The 14,590-nt window shown below is 45.5% G+C and overlaps 1 long non-coding RNA gene across 2 annotated transcripts; it reads right to left on the reverse strand.

The window, feature by feature from the left end:
- Positions 1-7,629: 7,629 nt before the first annotated feature.
- On the reverse strand, positions 7,630-13,571 carry LOC145876419 (uncharacterized). Of its 2 annotated transcripts, XR_014391536.1 has the most exons (6): positions 12,345-13,571; positions 10,620-10,739; positions 10,309-10,450; positions 10,058-10,172; positions 7,924-7,970; positions 7,632-7,817 (listed from the first exon to the last, which is right to left on the reverse strand). It is a non-coding gene; the product is annotated as an uncharacterized LOC145876419 (long non-coding RNA). The 2 variants fall into 2 exon arrangements; XR_014391535.1 differs by having other exon boundaries at positions 7,630-7,817; positions 10,620-13,571.
- Between the last annotated feature and the right edge of the window lie 1,019 nt (positions 13,572-14,590).

A 14,590-nucleotide genomic window follows, 5' to 3' on the forward strand; every position in this document is an offset into this window, starting at 1 on the left:
CACACACACACACACACTGGACACACACACACACACACAATGGACACAAACACTGAAAACGCTCTTATCAACGCTTGTGTGTGTGTGTGTGTGTGTGTGTGTGTGTGTGTGTGTGTGTGTGTGTGTGTGTGTGTGTGTGTGTGTGTGTGTGTGTGTGTGTGTGTTCAGGTGTATCCCTCAATGACTGTCTGTTCTTCTGCTTACCGCTACAGTGTGGAACATGGTGGAGAGAACAGAATGAAACCTGGACTTAGAAAATGTGAGTGTTGACTGCTGTGAAGAATATGACTAAGAATAAGTCTTAATTCAAGTTAAGTCAAAGACCACCATCATTACTGACTTGGTCATATTAAATATCATCTGTAGTTCTACAGAAGCACAAATCAGGGACACCAACGTTTACAAAGAGTTGATATGACAGTGTGTGTGTGTAATTAATGTGAATAAGTGTGTTTTATATTACCATACAGTATAACATGTGATCATTCAACAAGTCTCAAGTTACCTTAACTTCTCCTTTTGATACCTAGAAACATCTACATTAAATGAATTAGTGAAAAGTGAGTTAACATTCTAATGTGAATGATGATGATTTCTAATATTGTGTCTGGTTTCATCCATCAGATGTCTGTGATCTCACACTGGACCTAAACACAGTAAACAGACTCCTCTCTCTGTCTGAGGAGAACAGAAAGGTGACATGGAGGAGAGAGGAGCAGCCGTATCCTGATCACCCAGAGAGATTTGAGGACTGTAGACAGGTGCTGTGTAGAGAGGGTCTGACTGGGCGCTGTTACTGGGAGGTAGAGTGGAGTGGGATAATGGGGGCTGGTATAGGAGTGACATATAAAGGAATCAGCAGGAGAGGAAGTGTTAATGACTGTGGTCTTGGATACAATGACAAGTCCTGGTGTCTGTTCTGCTATGACAACAGTTACATTGCCTGGCATAATAATAATCCCACTACCATAGACGTCCCCTCCTCCAGCCCCCACAGAGTAGGAGTGTATCTGGACTGGTCAGCCGGCACTCTGTCCTTCTATAGAGCCTCCTCTGACACACTGACCCACCTGATCACATTCACCTCCACATTCACTGAGCCCCTCTATCCAGGGTTTAGAGTTGATTATGATGGCTCTTCAGTGTCCCTGAAATAATAACTGGACACACACACATACACACACACACACTGGACACACACACACACACACACTGAACACACACACACTGAACACACACACACACTGAACACACTGAACACACACACACACACACACTCTGGACAGACACACACACACTGAACACACACACTGAACACACACACTGGACACACGCAAACTGGACACACTCAGAACACACACACACTGAAACACACACACACACACTCACTGGACACACACACACACACACACACTGAACAAACACACACACATGCTGGCCACCCACTCAAACTGGACAAACACACATACACACAAACACTGGGCAAACACACTGGACACACACACACACACACACTCAAACGGACATACAAACACACTGAAAACACACTGGACACATACACACTCACTGGAAACACACACACGCTTGACACACACATGCTTGACAAACACACTGGATACACACACACATACACACACAAACACTGACACACACACAAACACACATAAACACTGACACACAATGGACAAACACACACTGGACACTCACACACTCTGGACATACAAACACACACACACACACACAAACACACTGGACAAACACACACGGGACACTCACACATGACAGGCTTGTAATATTTTCTGATCTTTTACCACTTTGCATTTTTTATGATATATTTTACTGTTTGTGTTTGTACCACAGGAGGTTGGTGGGACCTTATTTGGGGAGGACAGGCTTGTAATGGCTGGAGTGGAATAAGTGGAATGGTATCAAACACGTGGTTTCCATGTGTTCCATTTCATTCACTCTGTTCCAGACATTATTATGAGCCGTCCTCCCCTCAGCAGCCTCCTCTGGTATGTACTGTCCTGTATGTGACAGAGATCCAACAAGGAATTACAATGTATGTATTACTTTTAATACCTGCAAATGACAAATAAACTACTGGAACTCCTTATGAATGTCTGCAGCCGACAAGAGGTGAAAATATTACCGGAATATTCTGCAAAATGTTGATGAAGACGTCACTCAATCCACCCAAAACAACATGCAGTCTTTCCACAAGACTCCCATGAAGTTATAGTGTGACGTTATGAGTCGACGTTAAAGTAACATTCTCACAACATACTGCACTTGTTTTATCCTGTTTTAGATGTATCCTCTGTTTAAACATTTAAACTCTTACAATAACACCGTTAAAATACCAATGTGATCATTTCTTGTCTTTTATGTTGGAAAAACAAATTGTATAATTATATGTGTACATACGCTCCATAGTTGTACAAGTATATATGGATATATTGTACTTTTCATAATAAAACATACTTGAAACAAGAAAAAGCATGTTAATTGTGAAAACAATTTCGTTATTGATTTTTACATTGCTTCTCCCTGTCTCATGTTGACGTTTGTCATGAATCTTGACCTGGAGGCAGAACTGTGCGATTTCCTCTAGATATGTCAGCTGCAAAGTCAGAATTGGCTGTGGAAAATGTTGTTTTATGGTCTTAATTTAAGGGAAGGATTAGCAGTGTGGTTAGGGTTGAGGTTAACCTGTTAGGGCTAGGGGGCAGTATTGACACGGCCGGATAAAAATTGTACCCGATTTAATCTGGTTACTACTCCTGCCCAGTAACTAGAATATGCATATAATTATTGGCTTTGGATAGAAAACACCCTAAAGTTTCTAAAACTGTTTGAATGGTGTCTGTGAGTATAACAGAACTCAAATGGCAGGCCAAAACCTGAGAAGATTCCATGCAGGAAGTGGCCTGTCTGACAAGTTGTGTTTCATCTGGGCTCTTTTTATTGAAGACTGAGGATCTTTGCTCTAACGTGACACTTCCTACGGCTCCCATACGCTCTCAGAGCCCGGGAAAAAGCTGAACGATATCGAGGCAGCCTCTGGCTGAAACACTTTATCGCGTTTGGCAAGTGGCCGATCAGTACTATGGGCTTAGGCGCGCGCCCGAGTCGACCAAATGCTTTATTTTCTTTCGTCTGTTTACCTAAACGCATATTCCCGGTCGGAATATTATCGCTTTTTTATGAGAAAAATTGCATAAAAATTGATTTTAAACAGCGGTTGACATGCTTCGAAGTACGGTAATGGAATATTTAGAATTTTTTTGTCGCGAATTGCGCCATGCTCGTCACCCTTATTTACTCTTTCGGATAGTGTCTTGAACGCACGAACAAAACGCCACTGTTTGGATATAACTATGGATTATTTTGAACCAAACCAACATTTGTTATTGAAGTAGAAGTCCTGGGAGTGCATTCTGACGAAGAACACCAAAGGTAATAACATTTTTCTTATAGTAAAGCTGACTTTGGTGAGTGCTAAACTTGCTGGGTGTCTAAATAGCTAACCCTGTGATGCCGGGCTACCTACTGAGAATATTGCAAAATGTGCTTTCACCGAAAAGCTATTTTAAAATCGGACATATCGAGTGCATAGGGGAGTTCTGTATCTATAATTCTTAAAATGATTGTTATGCTTTTTGTGAACGTTCATCGTGAGTAATTTAGTAAATTCACCGGCAGTGTTCGGTGGGAATGCTAGTCACATGCTAATGTAAAAAGCTGGTTTTTGATATAAATATGAACTTGATTGAACAAAACATGCATGTATTGTATAACATAATGTCCTAGGGTTGTCATCTGATGAAGATCATCAAAGGTTAGTGCTGCATTTAGCTGTGGTTTGGGTTTATGTGACATTATATGCTAGCTTGAAAAATGGGTGTCTGATTATTTCTGGCTGGGTACTCTGCTGACATAATCTAATGTTTTGCTTTCGTTGTAAAGCCTTTTTGAAATCGGACAGTGTGGTTAGATTAACGAGAGTCTTGTCTTTAAAATGGTGTAAAATAGTCATATGTTTGAGAAATTGAAGTTTTTGCATTTTTGAGGTTTTTGAATAACGCGCCACGGGATTACACTGGCTGTTACGTAGGTGGGACGATTTGGTGCCACCTACCCTAGAGAGGTTAGGATTAAAATCGGATTGTATTACTTTGTGCCTGTGCCAGCTAGGGAAAACTTTGCTGAACTGCCTCCAGGGCAAGATTCATGACAATAAATTCCAACCTGCCTGCAGGGCAAGATTCATGACAATAAATGCCAACTTGCCTCCAGAACAAGAATCATGACAATAAATGCCAACCTGCCTCCCAGTCATCCCCTCATCTTTACAAGGCTGCAGAACATGCAAGCTAGTGATGTGGGGGTTCTCTCATAACCCTCAGTCCCCAGGTGGGTAGATGGCAGGTTGAATAAAGAGAAGCTAGTGATGTGGGGGTTCTCTCATAACCCTCAGTCCCCAGGTGGGTAGATGGCAGGTTGAATAAAGAGAAGCTAGTGATGTGGGGGTTCTCTCATAACCCTCAGTCCCCAGGTGGGTAGATGGCAGGTTGAATAAATAGAAAACAATAGGCAACATAAAACAATCCATAAATGTATAATTATTATGTAATTAACACAAAACATTAAGGACACCTTTTCTTTCCATGACAAACTGACCAGGCGTAACTCAGTATGAGGAAGGTATCCTTAATATTTTGTCCACTCAGTGGCTCTGACCCTTTACATAACAGTCAATCCTCTTTGCCAGGAAACTTTCTTTAAATTTCCCCAAATGTTTCCACACTGATGCTCTCTCACAGCTGCTCCAGGGCCTCTTGGGTTGAGGAGTCATTCTCTTCTAACCTGATCACAGCTGCTCCAGGGCCTCTTGGGTTGAGGAGTCATTCTCTTCTAACCTGATCACAGCTGCTCCAGGGCCTCTTGGGTTGAGGAGTCATTCTCTTTTAACCTGATCACAGCTGCTCCAGGGCCTCTTGGGTTGAGGAGTCATTATCTTCTAACCTGATCACAGCTGCTCCAGGACCTCTTGGGTTGAGGAGTCATTCTCTTCTAACCTGATCACAAACAAAGACAAGATTCAAACAAATAAACATGGTCCAACATAATGGGGGGTATAGGGAAGATAGGGGAGAGGAGGGGGGTATAGGGAAGGTAGGGGAGAGGAGGGGGGTATAGGGAAGGTAGGGGAGAGGAGGGGGTATAGGGAAGGTAGGGGAGAGGAGGGGGTATAGGGAAGGTAGGGGAGAGGAGGGGGTATAGGGAAGGTAGAGGAGAGGAGGGGGTATAGGGAAGGTAGGGGAGAGGAGGGGGGTATAGGGAAGGTAGGGGAGAGGAGGGGGGTATAGGGAAGGTAGGGGAGAGGAGGGGGTATAGGGAAGGTAGGGGAGAGGAGGGGGGTATAGGGAAGGTAGGGGGAGGAGGGGGGTATAGGGAAGGTAGGGGAGAGGAGGGGGTATAGGAAAGGTAGGGGAGAGGAGGGGGGTATAGGGAAGGTAGGGGGAGGAGGGGGGTATAGGGAAGGTAGGGGAGAGGAGGGGGTATAGGGAAGGTAGGGGAGAGGAGGGGGTATAGGGAAGGTAGGGAGAGGAGGGGAGGTATAGGGAAGGTAGGGGAGAGGAGGGGGGTATAGGGAAGGTAGGGGAGAGGAGGGGGGTATAGGGAAGGTAGGGGAGAGGAGGGGGTATAGGGAAGGTAGGGGAGAGGAGGGGGTATAGGGAAGGTAGGGGAGAGGAGGGGGTATAGGGAAGGTAGGGGAGAGGAGGGGGGTATAGGGAAGGTAGGGGAGAGGAGGGGGTATAGGGAAGGTAGGGGAGAGGAGGGGGGTATAGGGAAGGTAGGGGAGAGGAGGGGGTATAGGGAAGGTAGGGGAGAGGAGGGGGTATAGGGAAGGTAGGGAGAGGAGGGGAGGTATAGGGAAGGTAGGGGAGAGGAGGGGGTATAAGGAAGGTAGGGGAGAGGAGGGGGGTATAGGGAAGGTAGGGGAGAGGGGGGGAAGGGAAGGTAGGGGAGAGGGGGGGAAGGGAAGATAGGGGAGAGGAGGGGGTACAGGGAAGGTAGGGAGAGGAGGGGGTATAGGGAAGGTAGGGGAGAGGAGGGGGGTATAGGGAAGGTAGGGGAGAGGAGTGGGGGTATAGGGAAGGTAGGGGAGAGGAGGGGGGGTATAGGGAAGGTAGGGGAGAGGAGGGGGTATAGGGAAGGTAGGGGAGAGGAGGGGGTATAGGGAAGGTAGGGGAGAGGAGGGGTATAGGGAAGGTAGGGGAGAGGAGGGGGTATTGGGAAGGTAGGGGAGAGGAGGGGGGTATAGGGAAGGTAGGGGAGAGGAGGGGGTATAGGGAAGGTAGGGGAGAGGAGGGGGGTATAGGGAAGGTAGGGGAGAGGAGGGGGTATAGGGAAGGTAGGGGAGAGGAGGGGGGTATAGGGAAGGTAGGGGAGAGGAGGGGGGGCATAGGGAAGGTAGGGGAGAGGAGGGGGTATAGGGAAGGTAGGGGAGAGGAGGGGGTATAGGGAAGGTAGGGGAGAGGAGGGGGGTATAGGGAAGGTAGGGGAGAGGAGAGGAGAGGGGGTATAGGGAAGGTAGGGGAGAGGAGGGGGGCATAGGGAAGATAGAGGAGAGGCGGGGGGTATAGGGAAGGTAGGGGAGAGGAGGGGGGCATAGGGAAGGTAGGGGAGAGGAGGGGGTATAGGAAAGGTAAGGGAGAGGAGGGGGTATAGGAAAGGTAAGGGAGAGGAGAGGGTATAGGGAAGGTAGGTGAGAGGAGAGGGGTATAGGGAAGGTAGGGGAGAGGAGGGGGGGCATAGGGAAGGTAGGGGAGAGGAGGGGGTATAGGGAAGGTAGGGGAGAGGAGGGGGTATAGGGAAGGTAGGGGAGAGGAGGGGGGTATAGGTAAGGTAGGGGAGAGGAGAGGAGAGGGGGTATAGGGAAGGTAGGGGAGAGGAGGGGGTATAGGGAAGGTAGGGGAGAGGAGGGGGTATAGGGAAGGTATGGGAGAGGAGGGGGTATAGGGAAGGTAGGGGAGAGGAGGGGGGTATAGGGGAGGTAGGGGAGAGGAGGGGGTATAGGGAAGGTAGGGGAGAGGAGGGGAGGTATAGGGAAGGTAGGGAGAGGAAGGGGTATAGGGAAGGTAGGGGAGAGGAGGGAGTATAGGGAAGGTAGGGGAGAGGAGGGGGTATAGGGAAGGTAGGGGAGAGGAAGGGGTATAGGGAAGGTAGGGGAGAGGAGGGGGTATAGGGAAGGTAGGGGAGAGGAGGGGGTATAGGGAAGGTAGGGGAGAGGAGGGGGGTATAGGGAAGGTAGGGGAGAGGAGGGGGTATAGGGAAGGTAGGGGAGAGGAGGGGGTATAGGGAAGGTAGGGGAGAGGAGGGGGGTATAGGGAAGGTAGGGGAGAGGGGGTATAGGGAAGGTAGGGGAGAGGAGGGGGGTATAGGGAAGATAGGGGAGAGGAGGGGGTATAGGGAAGGTAGGGGAGAGGAGGGGGTATAGGGAAGGTAGGGGAGAGGAGGGGGGTATAGGAAGGTAGAGGAGAGGAGGGGGTATAGGGAAGGTAGGGGAGAGGAGGGGGGTATAGGGAAGGTAGGGGAGAGGAGGGGGTATAGGAAGGTAGGGGAGAGGAGGGGGGACTTCCTCCATGTCAGATAAGCAGCCTCCAAGTCTACCCTCACCAACTGACCAGACTGAGTGAGTTCTGAACATCCCTCTCTGTCCTCTGATGCTGCGTCCAAGTCTTCTTGGGTCTTTCTGGTGTCTCTGTCTTGACTCTTTAGTGAGTTTTTTCAGTTCTTTCCCAGGCTGCCTGAAAAACACAAAAAGATGGCACATACATAAGAGTTATAAACTATCAAAATAAAGACAATCCCACACTCCATATATAAACTCCCAGTCATTTATTGGGTATTTACCAACATTTCAGCATCACTGTGCCTTCTTCAGGGTGATGTCATCAATACTTGAACCAGGTTATGTAGACAAACAGTGCAATTAGTGCAACCAATGACAATAGAGAGGGGTGTGTCATAATGATTAAGTTAATTACAATGAACTAATGAAACTGTTAAAAAAAACAATAGTTTATGGCATATTAAATATAAAAAAATAGTAGGGTATATTATATATATCCGGCTCTCCATGTAATCTGATTCATTATGATATAGGATCAGGTCCCCCCTCTCCATGTAATCTGATTCATTATGATCTAGGATCAGGTCCCCCCTCTCCATGTAATCTGATTCATTATGATCTAGGATCAGGTCCCCCCCTCAGCATGTAATCTGATTCATTAAGATCTAGGAACAGGTCCCCCCTCTCCATGTAATCTGATTCATTATGATCTAGGATCAGGTCCCTCCTCTCCATGTAATCTGATTCATTATGATCTAGGATCAGGTCCCACCTCTCCATGTAATCTGATTCATTATAATCTAAGATCAGGTCGCCCCTCTCCATGTAATCTGATTCATTATGATCTAGGATCAGGTCCCCCCCTCTCCATGTAATCTGATTCATTAAGATCTAGGAACAGGTCCCCCCTCTCCATGTAATCTGATTCATTATGATCTAGGATCAGGTCCCCCCTCCTCTCCATGTAATCTGATTCATTATGATCTAGGATCAGGTCCCCCCTCTCCATGTAATCTGATTCATTATGATCTAGGATCAGGTACCCCCTCTCCATGTAATCTGATTCACTATGATCTAGGATCAGGTCCCCCCTCTCCATGTAATCTGATTCATTATGATCTAGGATCAGGTACCCCCTCTCCATGTAATCTGATTCACTATGATCTAGGATCAGGTCCCCCCTCTCCATGTAATCTGATTCATTATGATATAGGATCAGGTCCCCCCCGTCCATGTAATCTGATTCATTATGATCTAGGATCTTTTTATTTTTATTATTTGACCTTTATTTAACCAGGTAGGCCAGTTTAGAATAAGTTCTCATTTACAACTGCGACCTGGCCAAGAATAAAGAAAAGCAGTGTGACAGAAACAACAACACAGAGTTACATGGAATAAACAAGCGTACAGTCAACACAACAGAAAAAAGAAAGTCTATATACAGTGTGTGCAAATGGCGTGAGGAGGTATGGCAATAAATAGGCCGTAGTAGCAAAGTAATGACAATTTAGCTGATTAACACTGGAGTGATAGATGAGCAGATGATGATGTGTAAGTAGAGATACTGGTGTGCAAAAGAGCAGCAAAGTAAATAAAAACAATATGGGGATGAGGTAGGTAGATTGGGTGGGCTATTTACAGATGGACTATGTACAGCTGCAGCGATCGGTTAGCTGCTCAGATAGCTGATGTTTAAAGTTAGTGAGGGAGCAATAAGTCTCCGCCTTCAGCGATTTTTGCAATTCGTTCCAGTCACTGGCAGCAGAGAACTGGAAGGAAAGGCGGCCAAAGGAGGTGTTGGCTTTGGGGAATGAACAGTGAGATGTACCTGCTGGAGCGCGTGCTACGGGTGGGTGTTGTTATCGTGACCAGTGAGCTGAGCTAAGGCGGAGCTTTACCTAGCATAGACTTATAAATGACCTGGAGCCAGTGGGTCTGACGACGAATATGTAGCGATGGCCAGCCGACTAAAATGACCTGAGTTGCAATCATGAAAAAAAACTACCCGGCCTTCATGGTTTGACATTGAGAACATTGGGAGAGATGAGAGCTGACGTTTTAGTAAATGTGCAGATTACGTATCTCAGTCACAGACAAGAAGCTCAATTAAGACATTATCTTCACCACTGGGACTGGGGACAACAGGACCACAGGCCAAATAATACAGCTCAACACTTCCACACAACCACAGTGAGTAGAATCAGGCTTCTGGACACAGAAAACTTGCAGAATTATTAATGATGAATTGTATTAGACGTTATTAGACATTTCTGTTGTTGAGGAGGATGGGAGACCCACAGAGACGTCAAAATGTGTTTCTAAAATCGTCAAAGAGTAATTATTTTAACCTAAAGCATTTAATAAAGACACTTATAGTACAATATTATGGGGAATAGGAATGAGAGGGCTACTTACACCATTTTGGGAAGGGATCACAGCAGTGATTGAATGAGGGTATGAGGCATGAGTTGAGGTGTTCAGAGGCTTGACCAGTGCAGGACAGGATTGGGAAGACAATAACACAAAAACACTACACAGTGAGACAAAAGAGCTAAGAATGAGTTAGTCCAAGCAAGGAGTAAAATCATAGACGTGTAATAATGTGATTGTGTTTGTGATTGACTCTACATAAAGTAATGAGAGAAAATTGACAGGGGTTCCCTCACAGTGCTTGGAGAGGAAACATTCAATGTGCCAGTGGATGAGTGGGCCACATGAGACGTGGCTTCCAGTTCATGTGAGGAGGTAGTTGACAATGGTAGTGGAGTGGTCATCGCTTGTTAAATCATGGAACAGGAGAGGACTCAGCTGGAAATACAAACAGCAGATACGTTCCCTTGAAGCTGAGCCATCGTAGGTTTGAACAACAAGTTTGTCCATGAAGATAAACACGGAATTCAAATCTCGCCCACTTGGCAAATCAAGGTAGCCCAAGAAACTTTTTCTGAATAAAGCCCTGATCATCCACATACAGTACCTGACGATAACTGAGAACGGCAAGCAGACTGGTGGCAACCATAGGTCCCAGAGTGGGGGGGGGGCAATAATTTTGCCCTGGGGCCCAGAGCCCAGGCGCCGTGACTTCAGAAATCCACTCCTTCAACATGCAGACAAAGAAGTTCTAAAAGCTACCAGTAAATTTCGTCCAAACAAGTCAAATAATGTGTCTATATCATCCTCAGGTTGTCTAAAATGTAAATAAACTATAATATTTCATACGGAAAGTACTGTGTTCAATAGGAATGACAAATACGTAAGTGTGCACCCTCTCCATCGCGCGCAAAAACACTGATGTGACCCAAGCAGTCAGCTCACTGAAAGTGTAAATATTTATTTATTTTTCAAAATAGAAGCCTCAAAACCTTGAATAAATACTGTTGACATCTAGTGGATGCTATTATGAATTGCAATCTGGGTGACGGACATAGGAGTTTTCAATAGCTTTACAAAATATGAGCCTGTGATTTTATTTATTTTTTGGTCGGATTTTCTTCGGGTTTTCGCCTGCCATAACTGTTCTGTTATACTCACAGACATTATTTTAACAATTTTGGAAATGTCAGAGTGTTTTCTTTCCAAATCTACCAATTATATGCATAGCTTCTGGGCCTGAGTAACAGGACGCTCTTGATAAAGAGATTTTAAATCTCAATGAGCCTTTCCTGGTTAAATAAAGGTATTAATTAAATAAAGGTATTAATTAACAGGCATTTTACTTTGGGCTCGCCAGACTCTCCGAACTTCCGAAAACTGCCCCCTAGCCCTAAGACGTTTTAACGGTCCTCACACTGTTCATGCTCTCATTTCATAGACGCGTACTGCTCACCTGTTCATCTCGTAATGAATAATGTGGAAATTGAGCAAGTTGAGGTGACTAAACTGCTTGGAGTAACCCGGGATTGTAAACTGCCATGGTCAAAACATATTGATACGACAGTAGCTAAGAATGGGAGAAGTCTGTCCATAATAAAGCCCTGCTCTACCTTCTTAACAACACTATCAACAAGGCAGGTCCAACAGGCCCTAGTTTCTACCTTCTGTCATGGGAATTCTGTTCCCAATGTTCATAAACCGAACTTCAATTAAACTACTCAGTCTGCCCCCCAGAGGGTGTAAGATTCTGGTTGAATGAAGCAGACGGAGAGCCAGCCTACAATTGGTAAGAATGATTATTTACGAGAGCTCTGAATATCATACAATGTACACAGCCTTTTATACCTGACATTTGGTCATACCATATGTCATACCCCTTAGAAATGCCCCTCCTCTTCTTTAACACTGTCAATGCTTATTTACAAGTCTTCTCCATCTCATACATTGCTTATCATATCCTGCCCCATGTTACATAATCAACCAGACAGTTGTCTGCTGTCTGGTTGCTTACATTGCTAAATCATTAAGCTTCAACTTTTCCGACCCACACACATTAGTACATTCATCTTATAGTCACTCGGTTATACCTTTTCAGGGTGAAATCATTTAGTCAAACCTTTAATCATATTATTTCCATTACAATCCACCCTATTGGCGAAATATTTCACATACACTATAACACATATATTTTTATAGGATTCAGAAATGTCACACAAAATCAAACTAGATCAAAGAAAATGAATACATGTATTTTCATTACATACTTATCAATGACTGTTCTAAGCCTATGTCCAGTCATAACTCTTCGGATTAGGATTTTTGCTATGACCTTCATTTAGAGAAACAGTCTTCCTAAACATTAAAGATGGTCTCGTCTAACATGGGCTCCTCGTAATTGAATGAATCCTCCACCAGGCTCGGCGGTAGGTATTTGTCATCCCACTGGTCTGAACTTGGAATCGGTCCGTATCTCATCATCTGCTCCGTCATCGATCTCTCCAGAGCCCTGGAAATGAGACCTCTCGCACAAGGGACCAAACAACAACCACATAATATCAACACAGTCATACAGGTGAAAGCAGCCCACAACACAGTGATTACAACCTTTTTCCATTTTCCGAACGTACTATCAAACCATCCCGTGAGTGCCGTGTCCACCCCGGAATTTTCTGCTAACTCCTGAGCTAAATTGTTTAGACCGGCCAGGGCCTTGGTCACTGATCCATCTGGAGCTGTGTTCTCAGGGATGAAAGTACAGCATTCAGATCCGAACATCACACACACACACCACCCTTTTCAGCCAGAAGCATATCCAAAGCATATCCAAAGCTATTCTATTCTGCAATACCATCAAAGTGGTCGCAGCTGTCTGTTCTGCTAACCCTTGAATTTCCTCTCTGGTATAGTTGATGAAATGCTGTTGGTTATAATAAATGTAATTTATCCAATCCACATTTTTATTGAGAGTCGACCACCAAAAAAGACTTGATTCCAATCCAGCCCATATCTGATTCCTTGCTTTAAACTCATCAGGCACCCCCGTTGGAACCCTAATGCTATCAATGTAAATTCTATCGTCAAAGGACCCTGACGGAGCACTCCTCCCCTCTTTCACCTGGCACTAGGTCTTTGTGTTGTATAAGGGTGAAGGGCATGCCTAACTGTACCAATGCACAAATACCAGTCCAATTTGCAGGCAGCTTTGGCCACAGCTTCATACCTCCACACAACCACCAGACATCCGCTCTCGGCCTTTTTATCTTACTAAAGTCCTCGGAACTCAACCACCCAGTCAGGTCCCTCATTGTCTCGTCAGTTGTAACATTCTCTGTCCTATTGCATGTTCTTACTTCCCCTACGTTCCATCCGTGTGTGTTGTGTCGAGCCACACAATAATAGTCTCCTCCTGCGACTGTGAAAGGGGGAAGTCTGGATCTAATGGGCACATAGGATACAGATAATGCAGATCAGTGCAACTGTCTGGCTTCCTTGCCTTCATGAACAGCTTTACCATACAGGCCATTCCCCTTGGTAAATTAATTCCATCGAGTAGAAAGGGGATGGTTGTCAACTGAAGTTTGGCTGTTGCGCAGGCATAACCTTCTTCTTTAGCTACTGATCTAGCTGTATACTGAATCCATTCCAGCCATAGGTTGGAATCCCCAAACCAAGTCTCCACCTCAATCACTTCCTTAAGATCTTTCGTCTGAACTATCCTCACCGGTCCTTGGCTCTGGATGACTACACGGGTAATGTCCGTTTTATCAGGGGTACTACTGGTATTCTGGCTGGTGGTAGAACTATCTCCTGTCCTAACCTCTACTATTCGGAATGGTACCGCAGTGTCGACAATGGTCTGGTCAAGGCCAACATACCATAACCCTAAATCCTCTTTCTTTATGCTTTTAATGGTCATTCCTATCTTCAAGCAATACTTCCCTTGCTCTGGATTGCAGTCAAAATCACTGGCCTTCACTATACTCCATGTGTTTCTATATTGGGTGTGTGGATTGACATAGCCTTCTCTCTCTGTGTGAGCTATGATTCCATGAGTTACACCGGGATCTACACAGATATCTTCCCCATGAAGTCCAAGTCCAAGACTGCCAGGAGGTTAGGGACCCCATTTGGTCTGCATAGAACTCTATTGAGACATCCTTCCCTAACTCTACTCTCACTTCCTTTTTATCCAGATCGAGTGACCTTTTGTACCTAGGCCATAAAAACTCCTCATCTTCTACACTATGGGTCAAGTTACCACTTTCTGCCTTCTCGAGTGGTTCATGGTGTATTAGGAATATGGCTCCCACAATCAGACAGCTCAGACTGACCAGTACCCCTGTAAAGCCCCACCCCCTCCCGGAGAATATATCACTGGCTAGAGGCCAACCCACACTTTCACTTCTATGAACGCACACAGTGAGGATCGGGCGCGTTAGGGAATCTTCGTTAGAGAGGTAACCCCCGAAACTTATTGGTATTCGGTTCTTCTCCTAACTCTGTGATTGTTCGACAGTGTCAGTGTGTCTTACCCTCCCGCAATGTGTGATATGAACCCAGGTAGCTCTTTCAGCT

The sequence above is a fragment of the Salmo salar genome, unplaced genomic scaffold, assembly GCF_965601325.2.
Source record: "Salmo salar unplaced genomic scaffold, fSalSal1 ptg000587l, whole genome shotgun sequence".
NCBI lineage: Eukaryota > Metazoa > Chordata > Actinopteri > Salmoniformes > Salmonidae > Salmo > Salmo salar.